Source organism: Empidonax traillii, unplaced genomic scaffold (genome assembly GCF_003031625.1).
Source record: "Empidonax traillii isolate 1590-97213 ecotype Southwest subspecies unplaced genomic scaffold, ASM303162v1 scaffold247:size2371522, whole genome shotgun sequence".
In the NCBI taxonomy this organism is placed as follows: domain Eukaryota; kingdom Metazoa; phylum Chordata; class Aves; order Passeriformes; family Tyrannidae; genus Empidonax; species Empidonax traillii.
This window is the reverse complement of record NW_020955440.1, coordinates 1,519,311-1,544,317: the sequence shown is the minus strand read 5'-3', so window position 1 is coordinate 1,544,317 and position 25,007 is coordinate 1,519,311. Positions and strand designations below refer to the sequence as shown.

At 39.6% G+C, this 25,007-nt stretch overlaps 1 protein-coding gene across 1 annotated transcript in view; it reads right to left on the bottom strand.

Annotated features, from left to right (window-relative positions):
- Window positions 1–3,458: 3,458 nt before the first annotated feature.
- The window catches only part of EPSTI1 (epithelial stromal interaction 1), an 84,474-nt gene continuing 62,925 nt past the window's right edge, over window positions 3,459–25,007 (bottom strand). The window contains exon 11 of the mRNA XM_027888908.1: window positions 3,459–3,508. The gene's annotated coding sequence lies outside the window, so the exon portion shown is untranslated. The remainder of the gene's footprint in view (window positions 3,509–25,007) is intronic.

The following is a 25,007-nucleotide window of genomic DNA, read 5'->3' as shown; positions in this document are numbered from 1 at the left end:
CTACACTGTATATAAGTACCTGAAGGATAGTAAGAAGATAAATAATAGTCCACTGGAATTCATCACAAACATATTGCATTAAACCAATTTAACTTCTGTCCATGACAAGATTTTACAGCTAGAGTTGAAGCAGTTAATTTCACATATTTTGATCTGAACACTGTCTTATATAACATTCTCATTAAAAAATCTCCACATATATAGCCTCGGTGGATCTTCTGTAACCTGAGATAAAGTTGACCAGATAATTATATGCTAAGAATATTTTCTGTGGTTCAGTGTTCAGCTGGAATGATTTGCTTTACTGAGTGGCATGCTAGAGGGACCTGTCTTGGATCTCACTTTACTCAGTATTTTAATTAATCACCTGGATGATGGAAAAGAAAATATTAAATATTAAATTTGCAGATGGCCTGAAGACAGCAAGGACAGCAAATGCATTGGAGAACAGAGCTAGAATTTAAGGACAGCTTGGGAAATGAAATGTCAAATAGCATTCAAAGTGGATAAATGCAAGATATGACTAAGGCAAGAGTAATCAAAGGTGCATATGGTACAAAAGTAGTCAGGGTACATACGTGGTATACAGTATAACAACAGTACAACAGTACAACCAGTAAAGCACTCTTCTTCAAGATGGGTTCTGAAGGTTGTGAGGTACTTTTGTACTCTGTGGGGGTACCCAGGCATGGCTGTGCAATGATAGCAAGCTTGAAGACTGCTTGAGTCAGGGGTGAGGAGCCAGCCCTCGTGGGTTCATTTTTAGAGGGTTTACTTGAGTCTGGCTCTAGTCTGGTCTTGTGGACTGTCCATGTTATAGGGGGATAAAGTCAACCACTTTCAAAAGTAATGACTGAAATACTAATGTACATGTATACCATTGGTCATTATAAATTGAAATAAATAGTTTCCACTGAAAAAATGCCAGACATTAGATCACGTTTCCCATGCAGAGGAACAGCTTGCAAGACATACTGTTTTGTCCCACTTTTTGTAAGAGCTCAGCTGAAGCTCTCTGTTCAGTTCCGGGTACCGGAAAGACAAGCTGGAGTCAGTCTAGAAGAAAGTGATTTCAAAACTGTGATCTCTTGGGAAAGATTAAAGACTTGAGATTGTTTATCTTAAAAACTGATTGGGGATATGACAAAAGATGACAAACACTTTAAAAGAGAAGAGAATAATCTGTTCCTTCTTTCCATGATGGATAGCCCAAACAAGAATAGCAGGAGAAGTCTCCTAAGACTATGCTTGGGGAAGCACCAGCACAGATTGCCTATGAAGATATGGCAATGCCTCTATCTATAGAGGCAGATCCTCTATCAAGGAGGATCAGTAGCAATTAGACAAGCAGGAGGTGTAAATGATCCTTCTTTAGGCTGAGTGTATGGACTAGGCAGCTTCTGAAGGTCCCTCCTAATCCAGTTTTTCCATGACTCCTCCTTTTTCCTCCTGACTCAGTGGAACTACATTATTTTTCCCAAATGTTCTTGTTTCAAGCAGTAGGGAGCAGAATGGTTTATGTTAGAGAGAAGCTTAGGATGTTTTCCTGGGATATAGTCTGAGGCTGCTAAGGTGAAAACATCCCTAGGAACCCATCTTGCATACCTGACTCCTGTGGAGGTCTCACTCTTGCCACTGCACTACTGGATGGAAGGGGTGTTGTCCTCCACTTCAGACCATGGTTTCAAGTAAATGGGGTTAGGCTTAGCTGGGACAAATCACGACAATACAGATCACATGTGGAAATAGAATTTTATGTGACTTGTAAAATGTGTTGCCTGTTTATTTGGGCATTTGAAGAAGTGTTGAGAAGATTGCAGTGAAGACTGGAACCTGCATATGCTGTGCTTGTCTGCTGAACCTGAAGCCTGTATATGCCGTGCTTCTGTCTGGTGCCTTCAACAGAAGAACATAAGGACATCAGAGAGTGAAAAAAAAAAGTAGAGATAACTGGAAGTTGCAGTGGCATATCCACAGGGCAACTAAAGCAAACAGCTGACACTGACTGCAGTCCTTATGTAGAACAGAGTACTGTCTGGATTCAACTAGTACTAAATAGATGTTAATTGTATAAGCTGCATGTTTAATAAAAATGTCTAATTATTCATTTTAATAAATTAAATAAATAATTAAGCATTAATAATATTATATAATATAGAGATATAAGATACAAACACTAAATATTTATTTTATTAAACATATTTAATAAAACTACTGTACATGCAAACTCCAAGGAGTTTGCATATATATATATATATATATATATATATATAATAAATATTTAATTCATTAAACATACTTAATAAACCTAGTGTATATGCAAACTCCAAGGAGGAAATGTGGCTCACTGCTGGTCTGTGTGGTTCCACCTTCCTCTCTGGTACAAATGACACTAAAGGGATGCCTTTTCTGAGTCTGCTGCAACAGGGTGAGGCTTGAGCAGATCTGCAGAAGGCCACACTTCTCACACATCAGAGGGTAGTTGCTCTTCAGGAACAATGTGACATTTAGCACTGAGTCAAGAGAAACACAATGGCCTAAGCAGTGCTGTATTATTGTGTTGATGACTAGGTGTGCAGTGACATTTAAAAAATGAACATTGGCTTTTTAGTGCTCTACAAACTCTGAACCTGATCCTTTAAAGCCTCCATGCGTGGAATTCACATTGACTTGTGTATATGGAGGTCTAGCCAGGTCAAGCTTGAATATTAAATAATCTTTTGTCATTCCTGATATTACTGCTTAGAGCTGGCATCATATTGTTTTGTTTAGGCAGAAACAGTTAAAATTTATTTCATACTCTGGGTTTTACTAACTGAGAAGACTAATATATCTAAAATAATTATTCCAGAAGGGAAACCTACACTCTCTTTCAACCCCCAAAAAACCCCAAATCTGAAACAAGCGTAACACTGGCAAAATCTATTAACAAAGCAATCACTGAAACAAATAGTCAGTGTTAAAAAGAATATGAGGGCATTCTAGAACAATCTCCAACTCCAGAACAACCTCTAACTTTTTACGCAGTCTAGACAGTCTGGCTACAATAACATGAAGAATTTAGCTTTCCCAAGCGACAACATATTTTTCTTTTTTTAGCAGCCAAAAAGCTCCATAGGCAAGGAAAGCATACAACCAAGTTTTATTTTGTCAGTGCTGTTAATTTTTTATATATGGTTGAATAAATTGTAAAGGTGTGGGTGTTAGTGGAGCCTGAATACAATGAACTACAGAGATGGGGAAACTGTGTCTCCTGGTCTCCAGGACTCTGCAGTTTATCTCTCTGTGATGCATATGTTGAAGCCTGACTGAAATTAACCCCTGCTGAAGGCAAGATTTGTCCCTAGAGAGGGTTAACTCTAGAAACCGTAGTAATCTGCACAGTTTATTTGTTCCACAGGGAAAATATATTAAGAACCTGTAGCTGTGGCATGACTCATCTACTCACAATGTACAAGGAGCTGGAAATTCCTCCATTTTACAAAAATAGAGCATGTCCCTTGAGTATCTGGAAAATAGATGCAGTGGTTTTACATCAAGCAAAGTCTTGCTTCTCTAAGCCAGAATGAGTAAAAATGAAAGTGCAGGGATAGAATGACTGCTCATTTCTAGAAAACTGTGTGACTGCAGAGATAATTGACTGGAAGGTGACATACAGATGCAGCACATTTTTATGTAGAGGTTGACATACCTATTATATTGATTTTTTTTTTTTTTTTAACTAGGGCTTAACAAATGTAAACAGAGTCCATAGTATTTAGTAAATTGTGCTTAGTTGGAAACTTAATCACTAAAAGATGAATAGTCCACGAGCAGCAACAGTGTAAGACTGGCTGTTGTTACATGAATGGCAGATGGCCTGAGCAGCCTTGCAAACTTTATGAAACTTGTTTTCCATTTGAGTGGGGATAAAGAGAAAATGTAACAAAATGAGATGGCTCTTTCACCATTCATGGGTTGAATCCAACTCTTCTGAAGTTGATGATGATTTTGTTCCATGTAGAATGGCCACCTGCTGTAAATGGTTAGCTGAATTCCATTTTCAGGTATATTTTAGGGAAGAATCTGGGAAGACTGTGACTCAAGGCTTGCTTTAGAGCCAGGCACTCAGTCTCACTTCCCAGCCCTACACAAAAGACAGTTAATTCATATTTCTGGGGGCTTATTTCCTTCAGGATGGTAATATATCTGGCACAACATGCTTGTTCAGCACATTATTACCCTAGCTTGGCTGACGTCCCTGGACAGTGCCCTCTGATAGATGACATTAATAATATTAATGATGAGAAAGAAAGATCACCACTGGCATTAGTTCCCTGTTCTATAGAGAGGCTGAAGGTGTGTAAAGGGCTGGAAGGTATTTGTACTGTGTTTCCTCTGTGTCAGGATTAAGGCCACTGAGGAGGACAAACCTGCCGTACTGCTGTGCATAGAGCATAAGTCCAGAGATTTTTAGGTCATAGCCATTACAAGCACCACATTTATTTGTGGTGTAGCAAGAGTAGCAGTAATTATTGTAGTAGAAGCAGTAGTAGTTGTAGTAGTAGACACAACAAATGTTCAGGTATTAACTGACCAACCTTTTTCAAGGGAGTTGTTATCACTGGGGACTAGATGAAGGAGGTATGTGGATAATGTGGGGCCTACTAGCCTTAATCACACTAATTCCCCCTATTACTGCTCTTATTAATCTATTTGGTTGTTACGTAAATCTCTTTGGCTATTTCATTAATCTCTTTGGCTACAGCTAGAGTTAGCGTCAAGGCAGTTTTTCTTTTGTGTACTTCCCCTGGCAGGGACTCCTCCAACTTCTGGAGCATTGCAATAGCTTCTGCAGCAGCTTTGAGAATACCTCCACTGAGATATGCATAATGTGTTATTTACTGAGAAATTCCTAAGGAAAAAACCTGGCCTTTAAAATAAACTTTACTAGACCTAGGCAAACAGATTTAGAAACACTAGAGCTGGAGAATTTTCATCTACATGAAAAGATTCTTTTTTTTTTTTTTTAACCAACCAACAGCTGCGCTTCATGGATAAGCCCCAGCAGAAGAAAACATATCCATAGCTGTTACAGCAGCTTTAAAGGGCTACTGCCAATATGTAGCTTTGCTGCTTTCTTCTTGGTGTTTTGCAACTTCAAAACAAAGTTATTTCTTTTCTAAATATCCTCTGAACTGGAAAACATAATCTTTAGGATTTCCTCCATGATTTTTTGTACACAGGCAAGGTGAACAAACAGAGGGCTATTCTAAGGAGAAAGTTTTTTCTTTTTTATGAATGCGGGTCTGATGATCAATGTAAAGTGTTTTCCTATCCAAAACACAAAGACTTTGGTGGTCTGAGTTCTTTTGGTAAACACATTTGCTTTCCTGGAAGACAGTATGGAATTTCACATAGGCTCTGCTCAGGAAGAAGACTGATTGCACTTAAGTTTTGTATATACTTTGGAAGATGGTAGCCAGTATATTTAAACATATTAATTGTCAGTTCATTCCTGAGATGTCGTGTCAGTTCCCAAGAAGGTTCTGACGAGAAGGCCAACAAGGAGTAGTCATAGTTTCAATCTCAAGGTTAGCTGAATATGTTACAAATACTAGCACCACTATTAGCATTGATTACACTGACTAGTAGCGCTGGTGTGAGACAAGTCCAGACTGCAGCTGAGCAGGGATATAATTCAGCTTGGGAGAAGTTATTTTAAGTCCTCTTTTGCAGGGCTGTTTGCAGCCTGGTTGCCTCACATACCATGCCGTGGGAATGATACTGCAAATTGTTCAGTGCACCACAGAAGAGGTTATGTGGTCCGTGCACCTTACTTTCTTCCAGCCTCTCTTGTTTCCCATTCAACCATGCCTCCACTCAGGGTCTGTTTTTGCTCCTCAGAATTGACTTTACCTATCCTGTTTTGTTTTGACACATGCACAGCTGACTCTTTGATCAAACTTCATGTTGAAAAAAACCACTGTGCATGTAAACTTGAAACTATCAAAATAACAGGATAGAACCAGGGAATGTCCAAGGGACATGAAAACATAAAAGCTGGTTGTACTTTAGCAATACGCTATACTGGAAGCTGTGCTGATTGAACTATCCATGGTAAACTGTGCTTGTTTGTGGCTGACTGCCTTATCAATTTTCATTGGGGAACTGAGATGGAATTTTGGGGGTGGATATGATATTAATTAGGAAGGAAGTTGGCTGCAATATGCTTGGAGATAAAAACCTTTTCTGGTGGGAATCTGGTTTTATATCATATCCAAATTGTTAAAGAAGCATTTTACTGAAAAAGATATTTTTATGCAATACTGTTACCTCTCAGTGGAGGAAAAGTGAATTAAACATGGAGATGATTGGATTAATGAGAAAAAAAATCTAGAAAAAAAAGACTTTCTGGGTGCAACAGATTCTTAAGAATTAAGTTTTGATTGGGAATGCTCACTAGTTAGTCCATGCATAGCTCTCATATCTGTGTAAGTAGTTTGGCAGTTCTCATCATCATGGCACTTTACATTATTCATTTGGCTGCTTTGTCAGGACCATAAGATCATAATAAAACATTCACAAAGCTATGCATAACTACCACATCTGTCCTATAGCTTATAAGTGCTATTGAAACACATCTTACACACAACCAGTGTATATAATGGTGTGCAGCTTTTAAAAGTTAGGTGAGAGCTTGACAGTGAATTCTGATTAAGGCTCTTTGGCATTGATCAACCTCAGACACCAAAGCAGAGCTTCTTCAAGCTTTTCAGGAGCTTGATCTTCTCCCCAGTTGCAGAGCACAGCTTCCTGCAATTGAACTGGCCTTGCATGGGCTTTCTTGCTCTGTTGAGCCCTAAGTGTATGTCAGGGCAACACAACTATAGCAGAAAATCCAGAAAAGTGAAGAAAAAAATCTGAAAGATGTCCACTGAGTACAGTCAGACAGAAAGCAATGGAAAACATCCCAGTAAAGGAGGCAGGGGTGTCAGGGTAGAATGCTTTTTGAGAGAGGACAAGGCAAGTTAAAGGACATGCTAGAAGAATGAAATTCATTAGAGGGCTTGAAAACACAGGAAAGAATAGATTATAAGCAAGGAAAGCAAGAAGTGACTGAAGGCTGAGTGGCAACTGAAGTGAACAACCCCAGCAATCAACGGGAAAGTTGAAAGCTGACAGCAATCCAGGAGTTCAAGGAGTGAAAGACTAGAACCAGACTGACTGTCAACAAGAAAATTGAAGTCTGGTCTCCCAAGGAAGGGAGGACTTGAAAAAAAAGGGGGGGGGGGGGAAATCAGGAAAAAGAAAGTTGAACTCACCAGAAGATTGAAAAGAGACAAGTTAGTTGGATTCCTGAAGACAAGTAAGATAAAAGGGCAATAGAGATGGACATGACAAGACAAAACAGTAAAAGTGGAAGTCTGACACCACTGTAGCAGCTTTGGGAGTCAGACAACAGGTACCTTAAGCCAGGGCTCATCAAGACCCAGAAACACAAGAAGCCAGCAAGAGGGGTAAAAAATGCCTTTGTGGGAAAGCTGACAAAAGTCAGGGAGATGGGTTAGTTGTCGTCCTACCATCTCTGTGGTACCAGACAACTGTGAGAGAGAGACTGTTGCCCAGCAGAGGAGGTGATCTGCAGCATGCCATCATGATTTGAGTCCAATTGCATTGTGGGGAGTATTGTGGAAAAGACAGTTTTGTATTTCTTAGGCCAAACTGTATACTCCTAAGACTACCCAGGACCTGAAAAACTGACTGGGGCTTGTGCCTGCTGTCTTAAGTAAGAGTTTTTACTTTTTATATTTAAGTATATTTTGTGCATGACACAAAATTTGGGAGAAAGAGAACAAGCAATCAGAAAGGGCAACAATATCTCTGTCCTGGTGGCAGATGATGGGATTTTCTGGAAGCTCAGAATCACAACTCTCCCTAAAGAGCTTCCCAAAGAGGAACTATCTCTTACCCTGATGTGCTTGGCTGGAGAGCTTGCTTTTAGCCACACATTAAAATTAGATGTCAGAAAACTCAAGGTCAAGCTTTTGTTTTTAGCAAAGCTTTAAATTATTAAAAAATTTAAGGACACACTTTAGAAAGAATCCATGGTTGGAAAGCTAGTGGAAAATATTTAACAGATCTGCAAAGCAGTTCTATTTATTTATACAGATGACCTCTTCTGCACCAGAGCAATTTCAGTCCATGAAATGTCCAAAGATGCAGTGCCACCTTTTGGACAAATGGATGTCATGTTAGGTCAGGCACAAAGTTGAAAGAGGGAGAGAGAAATAACAGGTGTTCAGTACTGGCTCTCTGAGAAATGATCAGTAGCAAGTTGAGAAGATAATTAGAAGCAACTCATAAATGGCTGTCTACTTTTTCTTTAGCAAATGTATGGTTTTATTTCCCAATTTATTTGAAAATCTTTTTAAGGTCAGTGAAGTCCACAACTGTTTAAAAAAAAAAAAAAAAAAAGAAAACAGGTAAAAAATAAAGAGGAGAAAAAAAGTACACCGTAGTTAGTTACACAGAACTGGAGTATGGGTGTTAACTCAGTACTGGGCCTTGCTGGCTGTAATGTCAGATAAGCAATATCAAATTCTCTAGTGACTACAGTGGAGTAGTGCATGATCCTCATCATTTAGAGAAGAACATTCAAACAAATAAGCATGCCATCATCTAGATGATGGCACATCACAACTGTGGTCTTGGAGATTTAAGGGCTGACAACACAGAAACTGTATGTAGTTCTTGTCTAGCAAAGGAGTACTTTAAATGATATATCAATCATCTTCAGTGAACTGTAAAGTCTGTGTATTACCTGGACTGGCCAAAACATCAACCAATAAGAAAAAAGTTAACCATACAGGAAAGTGAACTGATTATGCTGTAAATCACATATCTACCCAGTGGTACCCTCCTGCTGTGCTGTACATCCTTTAGGTAATCTCTGTGGGTTAACTATTTCCTTGAAAACACTAAAAGGATATTGTGCAAATAAAGTGCCCAACACTGTAAGTATAATGAAAAAAATACCCAAGGCTCTGCATCTTTCTGCAGTGTGAATCCTTTGGATCCTTGTACCCAGGCCAAATTTGACAATGAGGTCTTAGAAAATTTCCTTAATTTCTTCTGCCTGTCCCATAACAGCAGCAGTGAACATTGCAGCCCTTGCTCAGGTAGCCTGCCACAAAATGATACAAATCTGTAGAACAGTTATTAGGGTACCCTTGTACTTTTCTGGAAATTCTGCAATAGGGACTTGCAGTCTGAAGAAGGACAATATTCTGGTACAGGCTTCTGCTACTCCCAGATCTGGAACCCCCCAAGCAGACGGTAGGATAAAATTCCAGCAGCACCTATAAGATTTCTCCATTTTATCACTGCTACCACCCTCTTCAGCCTCCACATTATTTTCTAGGGACCAGAGATAGATCTCAGGGATCTGGGGACTCTTCTCATTTTGTGCAAAATTACTGCTAGGTGTCTTGGTGGTCCTGGGACCTGTCACGTATTTAATCTCTCTCCTGTGTGCCAGCACAGGGATTGTTATTAGGCTCCTCTATCTGCTACCTTTTCTTCTCACCAACTTGGCTTATTGCAGTCACAGATAGTTTTCTCCAGACGGGTGAAATACAGAGCATGCATGTATTGCTTTCTAGTAGGAAAGAGGTACTTTCAAGAGTGACACAAAGTTCTTATTCCCAGTGGCATGTCTGTGCTAAGGCATCTCTATAACAGCAACAGGTGTTATAAAGTGTTCTGTCTCTATCTCCTAGGCAGTTCCAATAATTCTGTGGACTAAATATGATTTAATCTACAACTGAAACAAAAATATAATGAAGAAAATGCATTTCAACTGGCAGAAATCCTTTTAGTTCCATCCCTAATGAGGTGTTTTGTTTTATTTTTGTGTATCTTTCTCATGCTTTAAAAAAATATAATGTAGCTGAAATTAGTCTTGAAATACCATGAGAAGAATGCTACCTATATTATATATAGCATACTACATAGCTTCCAAATTTTAAAATATTTCAATCATTCCAGTATGAAAAAATAGTTTATTAGAATTGTATTCCTCAAAAAAAAAAAAAAAATCCATTTGTTTTATCTGTAACATCAGCACGCTTGTAGCAAGTGTGGGTAGAGCCCTTCTCAAATCTTCATTCGCGAAGCCTAGCCATGATGATGTGATGAAATATTTATGGATTTTTGCCAAGAATTCAAATATTGTCTGTCCAAAGCATGCTTTTCTTTAGGGAATAAATGATGCAAATGACAAAATATGTCTAATTCTAATCTCATCTTTTATTTTTTTATTATATGCATTATAAAAAAAAGTGTTTGCTTTCATTTAGCAATGGAGCTGAAAACATAAAAGAAATAAAGGCAGACGTCTCACAGAAAATTATGTTAGAAGTTTATACTATACTCAAATTTCTACTTCACCTTTTGTGCAGCAAGTGGCACGTACCAGCAAACAGCAGATCATTGCCTATGCTTTTTATGCTCTGCACTTGCCTGTTCTTGTACCTTTCCTGCAGTGTGCTGTATTGCACTTCTGTTGTTTTTTTGAAAATACATGTTGTATGAAAATATGACAAGACAGCTAAACCAAAGGAAATGTGATAATGTGGAATTCTGTACACACACAGCAGCTGCTGTATCTATGATTCTGCAAATGGAAAAAAGGTGATGAGGAATGCAAAGCCTGACTCGAACTCTTCTCTTACACCAGCTTCACAGAGACACCACAAAATTCAGATACAATAAAATGGAATGTTAAACCATTGCCTGTCTTGTCATGGGCAACTAAACTTGTTAACAGGAGTAACGCTTCTGAACACTTTCTCCGGATAACAAGTTTGGTGGAATCTAAAATACTTTTAAAGGAGTACATATACATTAAAAAGGTAGACAACCAATCTACTGGGCTTAGGAAAACAATGTCCGAATTTCATTCATACAACAGTCTCCAGTAACTGAGAGGGAGGAAATAAGGTGTTAGTCCTATTAAAAATACAGAGTAAAGTAGCTGCCATGCATAAGAGTAAGGTGATGGGTTAAACCTGAAGTCACGCTGCAATTACTTTTCCTGAGGTGCTAAGCATCTCCAAATCACCATTTAATATTCATGCCAATATACTGCAATTAGAGAGATGACTAAGTAGCAATACACAGTATTCAAGGAAGGAAAAGCTGCAGACAGCTGCAAAAGCTTCTCTTCACAACTACAACAAGAAGGTCTTCTAGTGAGTATATCAATTTCAATTAGGATACCAAGTTAAATTTTCAAGTCCACACGCAGGTTTTGTTTTCCCTTGACAGGACCAATATTGTTAAAGCAAAACAAACCCTCTCCAGGATGAACACAGCTTCAATGTTCAATAGATTTTCCCCTGTATTAGAAGCTGAATCAGTATAATTGCTTTTAAACTGTCACTCTGTAGTTTCTCTATACGAACATCCTCTGTAGCTACACATGGAACTGTGTTTGGGTCTTTTTCTCATGTTTGAAACACTATGCTTTTCTATGATTGTTGATAAGCCACAAATCAATCTGTTATGAGCCTGTTATCTCACATGAATGCCATTAGAAATCAAACCATGCACCCACAGGTGGCATGACATGAAGTGAGAGTGCATGCTCTCTGTAGACTGCAGGTGAACCACCTGCACTTCCCATGGAGATTTTTAGTATTTCGGTGTGAGTGGCCTTGTAAAAGAAGGGTTGATTGTTCTGAGAAGCACTTAATCTTTGTGTAAAAGGGTGAGATTTCATTCACCTTGAGGGATTTGCACCCAATTACATTATGGCTGAATCAAAGCTATTTTCTTAATTCAAATCTGGTAAGAAATGTTTTTTGTTTACTGGTCAGGTTCTGGGGGAGAGAGAGCTTGCAAGACAATAGATTTTGCAGATTCTGTCCCTTGTGTCCCAGGGATAGTTACACTCTGAAATATTATTGGAAGGTTGTGGTAAAATTCTTGGGGCCAAACTCCTCAAATCCTCCTGCCTTGTCCATAGCAGTTTATGTTGTTGTCAGGATCTGCCTGGATGCATCACTTGAGCAGAAACCACAGCTCAGTGGACACCAGAAATTGGCTCCTAAGAAAAGACTGCTCATACTCTTACTTGTATAGTTTATACGATACTGTTGTGTGTGTGGAAATACTTTGCATGCAGAAGGTTTGAGGTTTATTTACACTTGGAGCAGTCCTGATGCTGCCGTCAGCAGAGATCAATTGGTGCAGCTGGGCCAGTTATAGTCTACTATAGAGCCCACTGTGGAGAGAAGCATTAATCAGATGCTCTGCTGGTGTGGTGCTTCATGTAACCTATGTGTGTGCTTCCCTATTCCTAATTGTCAGCACTGGAGCATCTATATTAATAATCTGCTGCCAACTGTTCCTAAGAAAAGCCATGAGAGTTGCCTCACATATTCATGACTGCTCTATATGTGCAGCTGTGGCACTGAAGTAGCAAAAGAGAATGAACAAAATGTACTTGGGCATCTGCCCTCATTTCTGGCCCAGTTCTGTAGACCTTACGTGCAGTGGACTGTACAAGTAACCCTGTTATGCAAATACACTTTCTAGAAGTACAGAGTAGCTTATATGTTACTCATCAGCAGAAAATTAAATACTAGATGGAGGAAGGATCTCCTCATCCAGATCTCCTGTGTCTGATTTTGCAGTCTTTCTATAGATTTTTCAGTGAAAAATACTAAAAAATAAACATTCATGTGATACCAGGCAGCATTTAAGGTGCAAAAGAGTGTATTTTGACAATACCAATGTTTTCTATAATTGGGAAGACTGCAAAAGTACGTACTTGACTGAACTCTTGAGTGGCAAGTATTTTACTTGCAGTAAACAAGATCATCAGAGAGGCATTCACAGGAGAGAGACCAAATCTGTGAGTGAGCAGCAGATGGGGCTTGAGATTCAAAAACAAAGAGCACAGGCGACTTCATCTCCTAAATCAATTATTGATTAAACCATGAACAGTCAAGAAAGACTCTCATTTCACTCACGTTTAGTACAGCAGCTCTTGGCTACCAAGTTTAGGGAGTGAGCAACCTAGAAGGAATTAGAAAATATCAGAGTAACAAAGTATTTGCAGATAAAGTGCAATCATACCATTGTTAGCGATAATAATTCATGCACTGTTGAAGCCACTTGTGTAGATTAAAATCAAAGATGAAAGAAATCTTTAGCAGTGCTGGTGGTAGCACATGTGCACAAGTGTGGGGCTGGCACACTTGTTAGTGAGTATCAGATCTCTTGAGTACTGCTGTCTGCAACATCTCCTTTCACTCCTTGGGAGTCTGTCTCTTTCTCATCCCTGTAGTGGCTGATGCACATCTACAGTGGTACAGGCAGCTCTGCCTCATTAGAAAGCGATGCTTTGATTTTCTTTTTCTCCGTTAGCACCTAGTCCAAAGTAACAGATTTTCTTCCCTATCATGTTGACTTTATTTTTTTTCCGCAGGTGTTTTTTTTGGGGGAAGGCTCCAAGTTCTGTTTCCTTTTCAGTCTTTGTCTTAATCAAAGCCTTCTCTTAAATATGATACTCAACCTCTTTTTCTTTTATTACAGAATTCTTTCTTTCTCCAAGCTTCTCTTCTAACAAAATATTTTCTTGGCGGTTTGTAACAATAGTTTTCTTGGGATCGTAACCCAGTGACAGCATAGTGACTGCCTGCATCTTTAAGGCAAATAATGCCTATGCTGTTAATGAAGTTATTGCTCAATCTTTCCTACTTCCTATTCTACCTTGGGAACAGGGAATTTTGACCTAACAAAGCCATTGAATAACCAAAGGCAGTGCATAGGGCTGAATTCCTACTGTTCTGTGTTCCTTCTTCCTGAACCTGAACGATATGGTTCCTGCTGAGTTTTCCCTAAGGGCACTCTGTAGCACCAGCAGGCTTTTGAACTGCGAAACGCTACATCATGCTAATCCTGAAAATTTGTTGTCCCCTTACGTGCAAACTGTGGACTGAATCTGAGCTCTTCAGAGTAAGCAGTCTTGCTCTGCTCCTCCCCCTAACCATGTGCATAGAGCAGACCTTGCTAAAGGAGCTGCACTGTGATAGCCTCTGTCCCATTGCTCAAAAAACAAAAAGCCTGGCTCCATCTTCTTTACTCCCCCCATGAGGTGTTTATCCACATGGATAAGATTCTCCTCATCCTTCTCTTCTCCAGAGGATGAATGGTCCCAGCTTTTTCAGTCTCTCCTTGTCTCAAAGTGCTCCAATTGCTTAACCATCTTCATAGCCCTTCATTCGACTCTCCCCAGCATGCCTATGTCTCTCTTCTACTGAGGAGCCCAGAAATGGACACTACTCCAGGTGTGACCTCACCAGAACTGAGCAGTGGGCAGGGGTCACCTCCACTGACCTGCTGGCAACACTTCTGCTCACACAAGGAGGCTGTTGCCCTTCTTAGTTGTGAGGGCACATTACTGCCTCATAGGCAGCTTACTGTCCACCAAGACCTACAACTACTTCTTTGCAGTTTTTTTCCAGTCAGTCACCAGAGAGTACCGATGTCTGGATCGTTCCTCCCTTGGCATTTCCCCTTGAACTCCAGGAGGTTCCTCTCAGTCCATTTCTCCAGCCTTGGATGGAAGCATGAACCTCTGATGTATCCACTTCTCCCAGTTTTGTATCATCTATGAATTTGCTGAGGGTGTACTCTCTCCCATCATCTTGGTCATTAATGAAGCTGTCAAGCAGTACTTACTACTAGTGACTGCCCTCCAGGAGGACTTTATGCTACAGCCCTCTAAGCTTGGTCACACCATCCATTTGTCTATATATACTTTGTCAGCTATGTCTATTTTAAGCCCAAGTGGTAAAAGCTGCAGTTTCCACATGGAAGGCCCATCTTGAGCTGGAGAGCCGTAGACTGTGCGTATCACATGGGGGAGCTGTTGCAATCAACCACTTGAGTGCTTTTGATTCTGTGATAAATTAGACAGTAAAGGCCCTTTTCTGCTTCCAACAGCACTTAATCCAAACAGAGCATGACCTTATCTACCTGCAAACTGTTGTCATAATATTCTGCTCTCTATTTTGCCTCAAGGGATAGTTACATCTTGCTTCCTGCTAGACACACCTGGCCACATTGATTCTGCTCCATTTCTTAAGAGGTCAGGTCTTTAGGCAAGCAGTAATAATTGCCAGTGGTGTACAGCGATTTATAGGTTTGTTCTATATCCTGTAGGTTTCAATCCTTTGCACTTGTTCAGAAACCTCTGGGATGGCTAGATGAGCTGGTTTGTTTTTTGTACTGGGTTCTTTTTTCTCTCCCATCTAAATTTATTAACATGATTTTCAATTACTTTTAGAACCTTGATAGTAATTTATTTTTAATTATCTACACTATGTAGCTGTAGCTTGCTAAATATTCAGGTCAGTTTAAGGTCTCTCTAAAAACAAGTATTACTGTCATGGAAAGGCTCTCAATCTAGTCCTATTATTACTATTAATTCTAATTAAAATAATACTTAGTACTTATCTAGCAGTTTTATGTCTGGAGTATTTTGTAAACATTTACCGATTAGTTTTCACACAATTATTGCAAATTAGTCAGGAAATAATAGTGAAAAATCTAAAAGCATAGAGTGAAAAGAAGAAAATCACTTATCTACAGAAAAAGGAGTTCATGAGTATGTATTGCCCACAGGTTCATTCTCCTGGAGGATTGTGTAGTTCCCTGCACATGCATGTGGACTCACTCTACAGTAGCAGAAACCCTGCATCCTTGACAGTATGTGAGCTAATGCACACTCTGTTTTCTCTCAGCAGGGAATAGAGAGTAAAGAAGTTCACATCATCAGGTTCAGCTTGAAACGAAGAAATTGAACCAACCTAGCATCAGGATTTAAAGAGGCAATAGGTCTCTCTGTCTTGATTCAGAGCCATAAAAAGAATTGGATTCCTCAGCATATGGTTAAACACCAAGGGAAAAGGACTAAATAGACAAGATTGGATTGAAAGGAAGAGAATAGATCTGAAATTCAAATTAGGAAAGCAATGCTAAGTCCTTGGCCCTGTTACCAGATGTGACACTGACAGAGATTAGTCCTGGCACCATCAGTAATGAGAGAGTTGGGGTGCTTTTTAAGCTAAATTTGCTGCCAATATCTAAAAGATTTGCCATCCATGGATGAGCACATTGTGTCAGAAGGCCAAGAGCCATTAATACAGTCACTACATAATGAGTGGGGAAGACCAAAGGAGCAGCTTGTGTGAGATTAAAGGCAGTTCCAAGTCAACACCATTTCTGCAGTGTTACGGTTCTGTGGATCAGCTACAACTGAAGTCTGGGACTCCAAGGCAGAGTATTAGTTATGCAAAGGCACTGACCAGTACATTTGCCATAAGAAGTCCAGGGGGCACAAAAATTATTTCCCCAGGGAGAGGGAAAAAAAAAAAAAAAGAATTTATGGCTTTTCTCCTTGAAAAGAGTGATGCCGGTATGATAGTTCCAGGCATAAGATGGATGCACGGTCTGATCACCAGCCACCAGCAAAGGCGATGAAGAAGATATTGCCAAGTGCTTCTAAGAGGTGTGTCATTAACATGCCATGGGCTGAAGACTCCCCTGGAGTTTTACAATGAATGGTAAAAAGTCTGTGTTGCTTGCAAATGGCTCCAGAGGGCAGAAGCCAGCCAGTCAGATTGAGCATGAGGTGGCATGAATGCAGAGAAGCCATTCTTATTTCAGGATTGGCCGGTTTTCAAAGGTGTAATGACAGAAGACATTATTGCCCTGTAGAGGACTGGCTGGGTATGTGCAAGAAAGGATGTAGTTTAGTGCATCCTCAACAGTTATTCCTGCTGTCATGAGATAGACTACGACTGAAACAAGCTGGAAGTATATGGCATGAATTCCTGGTTGTAAGTGTGCAGAAAATAATGAAAGGGATATACAGAGAACAGAGAGGAATGTCAGAAGCACGCTGCAATTTCAGTCTATTGTCTCCACCCACATCCCTGTAAAAGTTTGTTAACTTTTAACAGGACACAGCAGAGATCATGACTTCTTTTAGTTCTTTTTTGCTGTGGAGACTATTGGGACCATACTTGGATAGGACTCATGATAAGAAAGGGGAATTTTCAATTGGAAAACTTGAAAAACAACCTGATGGCTAAAGCCATGAATAGCCCAGTTCATTGCCTTCTGCTCTGGTGGGCAATTATAGGGAGACCCTGGCTTGAACGAAATGGAGGTTCCTACCCTCTGTCAACAGAAAACCTCAGAAACCTCAGAAAGTGTCAGCTCAGCACATTGTTTTTACCTGTTCCTTTCTTAGGAAGCTGTGCACAGTTGTGAATGCCCTATCCCAAGCTGTGGATCCCCAAACGTGGAAGTGTTAAAGGCCAGATTGGATGGGGCTTTGAGCAAACTAGTTGTCTAGTGGTATATGTCCCTTCCCATGGTTTGGAAATAGATGATCTTTAAGATCCCTTCCAACCCTGACCACTCTATGATTCTGTGATACTTACTTCACCCTGAATGAGTAGTTTAGGAGTCTGGCGAACAGAATTTTATTATGACAGAGGAGCAAAATCACTGGATCCTTTAATAAGAACCTGTGGCAGTCATGGCAAGGGAAACAATGTAGGAGTTTAGCCCACATAAATTTCTGAGTTAGTGCCCATGGAAATAAAAATCTACTGGAGCACAGCGTATACTATTCAAAGCTCAGAGTTGTCTTTCACTCAAGATGTCTTCACATGGTGTGCAATGTGGATGAAAAAGTACTGTCCATCCTGTCCCCAGTGCTCTGCTCTGTCAGATTTCCTTCAGTTTTGTAGTCAAGTCAGGACCCACACTGGCTTGCAATAGGTCTTGCTGAGGTCTTTTGTCCTAAGTCTTCATGGGCAGTAGTTATGCCATGACACAGGGGAAATGTTTCCTCATTTATTCCTCATTTATGGACATAGCCAGCACCCTTCCCACTTCACATGTGTACTGTGCTAGCACTGGCAACACAGACTCCTGCTCTCCTTTCCTTTCAATTTGTTCACTGCCAGCCTGGAAAACTTAACTGATTTAGAGTTTACTGCCTACTGAATAATTGAAGATTTAAGGTTAATCCTTTGATCCCATAGGAAATTCTCAGCCATTGCCCCACTTTATGTGCATCACATAAACTAATCTATGCATAGGTCTCCCCACAGCCAAGTACCAGTCAAGGTCCCTCAGCCTACATGTGAGGCACACGGACTGGGCTGGAGGGACTGGAGCAATGACTGTTGTTCTGTCTGACTATACAGGTTAGGCTGTAAAATTCAGAAGATGATTTTTAAATATCTGTTTTTAAGGGGCAACGTGGGGAGTTTTTCAAAATCATACCTTACAGACTGGGCACATACTGCAGGCTGTCCTATCAAGGGGACTGTGCTGGAGATGGTCACAGGCCGCTCTATGCCTGCTGAAATCAGTTGCAGTCTGCACTGGGGCACATGAAGACAATGATGGAGAAACTATTGCATGACAAATCTCCACCATTATCCAGTCAGTGAAACACACAGTGCCCTTGCTCAGACAAATTTAAAAAAAGAAACCAGTAGCAGCTAACTCTTGGGGTTAATGGTTGGATTCTATGATCGTGGAGGTAATTGCAAACCTTAATAATCCTATGAGAAAACAGTTGATGCCAAAAAGACTGGTGACATCCGTGAGGAACTATGGCCATGGGTGATTGATGCTGAGACAGGGACACCCCTGAGGGACTGCAGTCATGAGCAACCCATGCAGAGAAAAGAACATTTAGAGGGACCATAGCTGTAGGTGATCACGTGGTGAGGAAGTAGGGAAATAGAAATTTCTGTAAATTTTAAAAATCGACTATTTCTCTGCTTTTTATTAATACCTAATCTAATCTAATCTAATCTAATCTAATCTAATCTAATCTAATCTAATCTATATGTGCTATACAGATATACAGGATACAATATAACATATCATAAACAATAAAGAGATTAAGCCATATAATTTATGTGTTAGTATACTGTTGCTCAGCCATCTGGTAAGTATCTCTGACAGATGATATCTTTCTACATTAAAACTCTCATTATTTTGATCTTTAAATCTAGATTGACAAAAACTTGATAGACTCCTGAAATTTGACTGGATTTTTGTTTGATTCTTTAAAAAAAATTAACTTATTTATTAAATGTATATTTCTATATATGTATGTATGTTCTCTAGAAAAAAACAATTAGAGGAGGTACTTTAAAATTGTTTTTATGAACTTCAGGGGAAAAAATCTTCCCCTATTCCTATCAGCAGGTTTTGCTCTTCAGCAGTCACAAACTCTGCTGATTCTATGGCACAAGAACCATGGGAGAGCTCATGGTCAATCCTGCCCAGTACCTGCTGATGAGAAGAGATGGAGTCCCGGGGACTGCAGGAGCCGTGCAGGAGATCAGCAATGGACCAGAAATATAATGAACCCATTATGTGAGAAAAAGTTATACTTAAGAGAAAATGACTGAAGTGTCTGCTAACAATACATATGAGGACATTTGGTCTCACTATGTAGTGCAATGGCATTTTTTCTTAATAATATTTCTGTTCACCTTTCATGACCCAACATAACATAATTCCTTAATCATGACAGTTTGACACCATATCTAAATTTATGGCTAAGTGTATTGAAGTCAACCCCCTGCTGGCATCCCAGTGGCCATGAAAAGAAAATGTTCTCTTTCACTGCAGAAAAAAGCAAAGGTGTCTGCAAAAGAATAAATGAGCTACTTATCAAACTGCATTTTAAATCTGTACTTTTTTATGTGACAGGGTATTTTAAGTGACTTATTTTCCTTCTATTCTCTCTTGCTAATAGATTGCTAATGTACTAAAAAAATAGGAAAATTAGGTAAAAGAAAGCAGAAATGCTGATCAGAGAATAGATTTGATTTCTCACAGCACAGTCATGCTGATTGGTTATGCACCTGCTCAAATGCATGCAAAGACTATTCAAATACACAGTGGCTGAAGGGAACCTTTCAGACCCGTTTATAAGCAATAAAAATACATACACACTGCTGCCCATTTGGTGCTGGGTGAAATGCTACGTTAGTCAGACAGACTTAAAAGGAATGGCTGGAGAGATTAAGCAGGGAGCTTTCATCTGTGTAGTAAAAAACAGAGTCACATTCAGGAGTTTACAGCAACATTGGTTGAGATTTTGGTTTTCCTTTTAATACGGTGTTTTTACTGAAATGGTATAGTGAAATAACCCAGAAAGGGCTAGGACAGTTCTATGTGACATCTCATTTTACTTCTGGATACCAAGAGATGAATCTATGGGAGTACCCAGCATTCTCATTTCCGTTGCCATTCCTCTAGAATTGAAATATCATGTACAGCAACTTATTCTTTATGACTTAATTTCCTTCTGCCAAGCAGCCAATCAGAAACATAAGTGGACTAAAACAATTCTATAATAAAACGGTGTGTGTATTACATCACAACCATATTATTCTGAATTTTTGCTCTGTTTTTGCCTAAGGATCAATGGATAACTGAAACACAACAGTAAAAATTTTGTTTGTTTGCTTCTTAAAGAAAAACAGAACCACCCAACTGATAATAAAAATCAGTATGTTCTTTCTGTGAGCGCATTCTTGCAAAGCAGTTAAGTATTGAGTAAATAATAAACATCTCAATGCAAACCTTTTACAGCTCAAATAAGACAAGTGAGTTACAAAATGTTCTCTTATAATAGGAAAATTGCTTCGTTATCACTGAAAGCAACATGAAACAACCAATGTTACAATTCAGTTCCTGGTACTTTCTCAGCAGCCCAGTGCAATACTGAGTGTTGTTTGGAAGGAAGGAATTCACATGAACATGTGGAAATCAACATTTTCAAGACCTCTCAAATTCAGATGCTGTATCAGTGCAGGAAAACAGAAAAAATTGTCTTCATCCATCAAAGATGGTGGTGTTTGTCCTTCTTTAATCTAAGGGCCTTGAGAGCTATTTTACTTCATAAAGGTATCCAGCAAATTATTAGTTTCCATAATAGTACAAACAACATCGATTGTCCAGCTGGCAGATTAACTGCCCTTTAATTAGTCCAGCCTGCAAGGTGAATGGTCCTCTGTGACACTGCTGTCGTGTGAAGTATTGCTCATGCTGAAGTCAATGCTACTAATGACATCTGCTGAGCCAGGTTTCATCTCTCAAGGACAGCTTGTTTTTCGCAAAAATGCATTGGCACCAACCTCCCAGGTTGCCTTGGGACAAGATCTCACTTCTGCCCTGACTGGGGTGAATCTTGAGCCTCACAAGCCAGAGATTCCAGCTCCTGGGAACATAACCGTTTGTTTTTCCAGGGCTCCTACCACCCTGTGAACGCTTTTCTTGGGCAGATTCCCGCAGCACTTAGGTTTGCAGTTTGGCTATAGCCTGCTACGAGTGGACAGGGCTGCAGACAAGACAAGCTGTCTCCTGGGGACTTTGTTTCCTGTTTTTCTTGAGCACTGTGCTTGTGTAGTCAATTTTTGTGGCATATTTTCCTGAATGTTAACTGAGAGTTTTGTTTGACCACGAATGGCTTCCCTGGCTTGTGCCATTTATCACTAATCAATAAGAGAGACACAGGGACATAATGTGGAAATGAATTGATTTCTGTGAAGAGAGAAGAATGTGACTAATTATTGCTAAGCCACCTGCCACTACAGCCGGATTGGAACATCTCCACTGTTCACTGCTATGTTTAGCAGCAAATTGCTAGGTGTGAGGGCTTTCTGCCAGCAATTGAGATGCCCTGCACAAAAGGGTGCCTTCTTCATAACATATCCCATGACTTCAGCTTTTAAAGACAAACTGGCCTCAAACGAGCAGCCCAGGTGCTACTGTCAGAATAGGAGGTGTACAGCCCACCCCATTTGCCTGGATTTTAGGAAGGAGTTTTGAAAGCAGTTTGAAACTGAGCTAGGGATGTGATCGCAACCTGCAGTCCCAGAACTGACCTTCTTATAGGCATGCAGTATGCTTTGTTGCAGGAAACTATTTTTGCATAGCAATTACCTCTACAGGCATTGGCATGCTTGACAAGGACTGTCACAATTATCAGCTTTTCCATAAGTGAAGACTGAGGCAGGGAGGCGGTAGTAACTACCTTTGATCATCAAGAAAGCAGTGAAGAGGCTGAAAATTTGCAGAGGCCCATTTGCAAAAGCGCTGCTAGAGCACTCTTTCCTAGTATCTGCCCATGCTTGCTTCTTCAATCCTGGAAAACCATTTCCTCACACCTGAATAATTTTCAAAGCTACTTATACTGTTTACAGCATCTCTAGAACTACGAAGCTGACTTGGATGCTCAGAGTGGTTACCCCAAGTATATTGCACTGCAGCTTTGGCTGGTTTGTACTAGGATGTAAGTGGTGCTCGTGCCTGTAGCAACTGTATTCATAATGCCTTGGTAGTATTTGCATTTTCTAGAGTTCTGATGGCCTTCAGACAAATTGTTCCTTCTCTGCTCTTTCAAAAATTAAGCTTTTAGCTCTTCTCCCAGGATCAACATGTGTCTGGGATTCCCTGAATGCACTGAATAAATCACACTGATTTCTCTAGTGTTTTTGAACACCTGTCTTTTTAATATGAATGCTATTCTGATGCATGGAAAAATCTGCCAGCTCAACATTAGTCTCAGAGTTCTTGTTTTTTTCTTTTAAATGCAGAGTGGCTACATGTCAGTCTGAAGAGTATGCTGTTTGTCTGCCACTGTAAAATATTTAGTTTGCCATCCTTCTTCTCCTCCTCCATCCATTTCAAATGGACATACAGACAAAGAGGCAGGAAGGCCTTCACCTGCTTATTCCATATCTAGGAATATATGGGAAAGGAGTGTAATATTTCATATTTCAAATACCTTCCTTTTTGTATTTCCTGCCTAAAATCCCTTTGATGTTCTTTTTTAATTGGATTGGACTTGCAAATTAATTATCAGCAGTTAGAGAGAGCTTTACCTCCTCCGAGCTTTGCTCAGATGTTAGTGAATTAAGGACAGTTTGCACCTAATTTGGACTAGGTGGCTAAACAACTCAGAAAAAGAACCACATTTCTATATAAAGTCTCTCATTTTGTCACTGCTAGGCGAAGTACCTGCTGGGGGGGATGGCTGATGTTTCAGGGCTTGTGCATTGAGGACACTCATTATTGTAGCATGAAGTCATTAGGGTTTGCTCCAAGCAGGTTTTTTTTCTCTGTCTGCTCCCTCAACACACAGGCACCTGCACCACGTCACTTAGAGGAACAGCCAAAAAGCGGGATTAGCAAGTACCAGAGTAGATGGGCATATTAACATGCTAAATACATTCAAACATAATCAGTGGTTCATTGCTGGTGGGTTAAACAACCACCTCACAGAAGGATTTTACTTGACAGCAAGGTTATAGTGAAACACAGAAATCCAATATCCCTTCTATAAAATACAGATGGAGAAAAAAAATATGTGGACTAAAATTATGACTTAATATCACATTTAGTTTGTCCTTTGCTTGGATTGGTAGGCTGTGTTTCAAAGCTTTATAATTGATTTTGCTCATAACACCAGAGGAAAAGAGAAAAATGGCAGGCTATAAACTATGAGATTGGAGCTGTAAGACAAGTGTATTGTAAAGTGACAATAGTGCACAAAGAAGTTCAGAGATCAGTAGATGGCAGTCATCTCTCCAGCAAGGATAACTGAGGAAGGGAGACATGAGTTTGTGGGGACTCAAAAACACCATGGAGGAAAGCAGGTGTAATGTCATAAAATTCTCAAAGTTATGTCAAATTTGCTTTGCCTTGCACCAGGAGTCCCAGAGCAGGCAAGGCTCTTTTGGAAGTGGTCTCATTGTGTTGATAGATTTATTGACATGAGGAGAGCAGGTGGGATTGATCTGTATACACAGAAAGCGAAGAAGAGAAATGAATTCAATTTAAAAGAAAAAGAGTTAGAAAGAAAATTACACTGCCAAGTCTTTCAGTCTTGTATTGGGACGTGAAACTATGGTAGTTCAAACTCAAGCCCTAATTAATTTTTAGATACATATTAAACACATTAATGTTACTTAGTTGCACAGCACTAGGGCAGGATTGTCATGTATTTTAAAAAGGTTGAAAACAAAAGAATATCTGGCTGCAGAGTTTACTAATGTTGCTTATTATTTCTATTGCACTGTTCATGTTGCATATATGTGTTCTAACTTCAGCACAGCAGGAGAGGTGTCCCCAGTCCATAAACCAATACACAGGAATGCATTAAAATACCTGAATTTGGGATCATCTTATTGTATCCCTTCCATAGTTATGTTAAAGGAAGGCAGAGATTTGGAAGATGAGAAGCACAAATTAAACAGTAGCTATGAATTCGTTCACCTGCTCTTTTCCAACTAATATGAGTATCTTTTTCATATTAAAACTCATTCAGAAACATGGCAAACACTGTTCAGCTCTCCAGAGTTTACTGGAATAATTTCTAATTTTAAGGGACCCAGGATTGATTATGTGAGTTGCTATATACCAAATAAGACCGTAGGATTACATCAAATAATGTGCTCTCCCATCAGTATTGAACACATGTAGTTGAACCAGGGCTACATTTTTCAGCCTGAGGGGTCATAATTTTGAGTAAGTGGTCACAATGAGAACAGGAATTTGTTAACATTAGTCTTGTAATCTTGTAATGTTAAGTCAAACTTGCTTTCCTTGGGGGAAAAAAACCCTCATCTTTTTAGAAAGTCATCTAGCTTTTCTTAATGATTTGGAATGACAGAAAAGTAACTGATTTGTCTCGTCATTTGCTTCTTCAGCATTACTCCAATGGACATCACTCTGAGACAGCGACTTACAGGCAAAAAGTCTGTAAACCTGCTAACACATTGGAGGAAGAATACACAGAGAAATCCCTTCCCTGATAACCTCAGAAGTCTTATCTTGGAAATAAAACTTACTGACTTCCAAATTTTGATGTCTCTTTCCCATTTTTCCAGACAGAAATCACT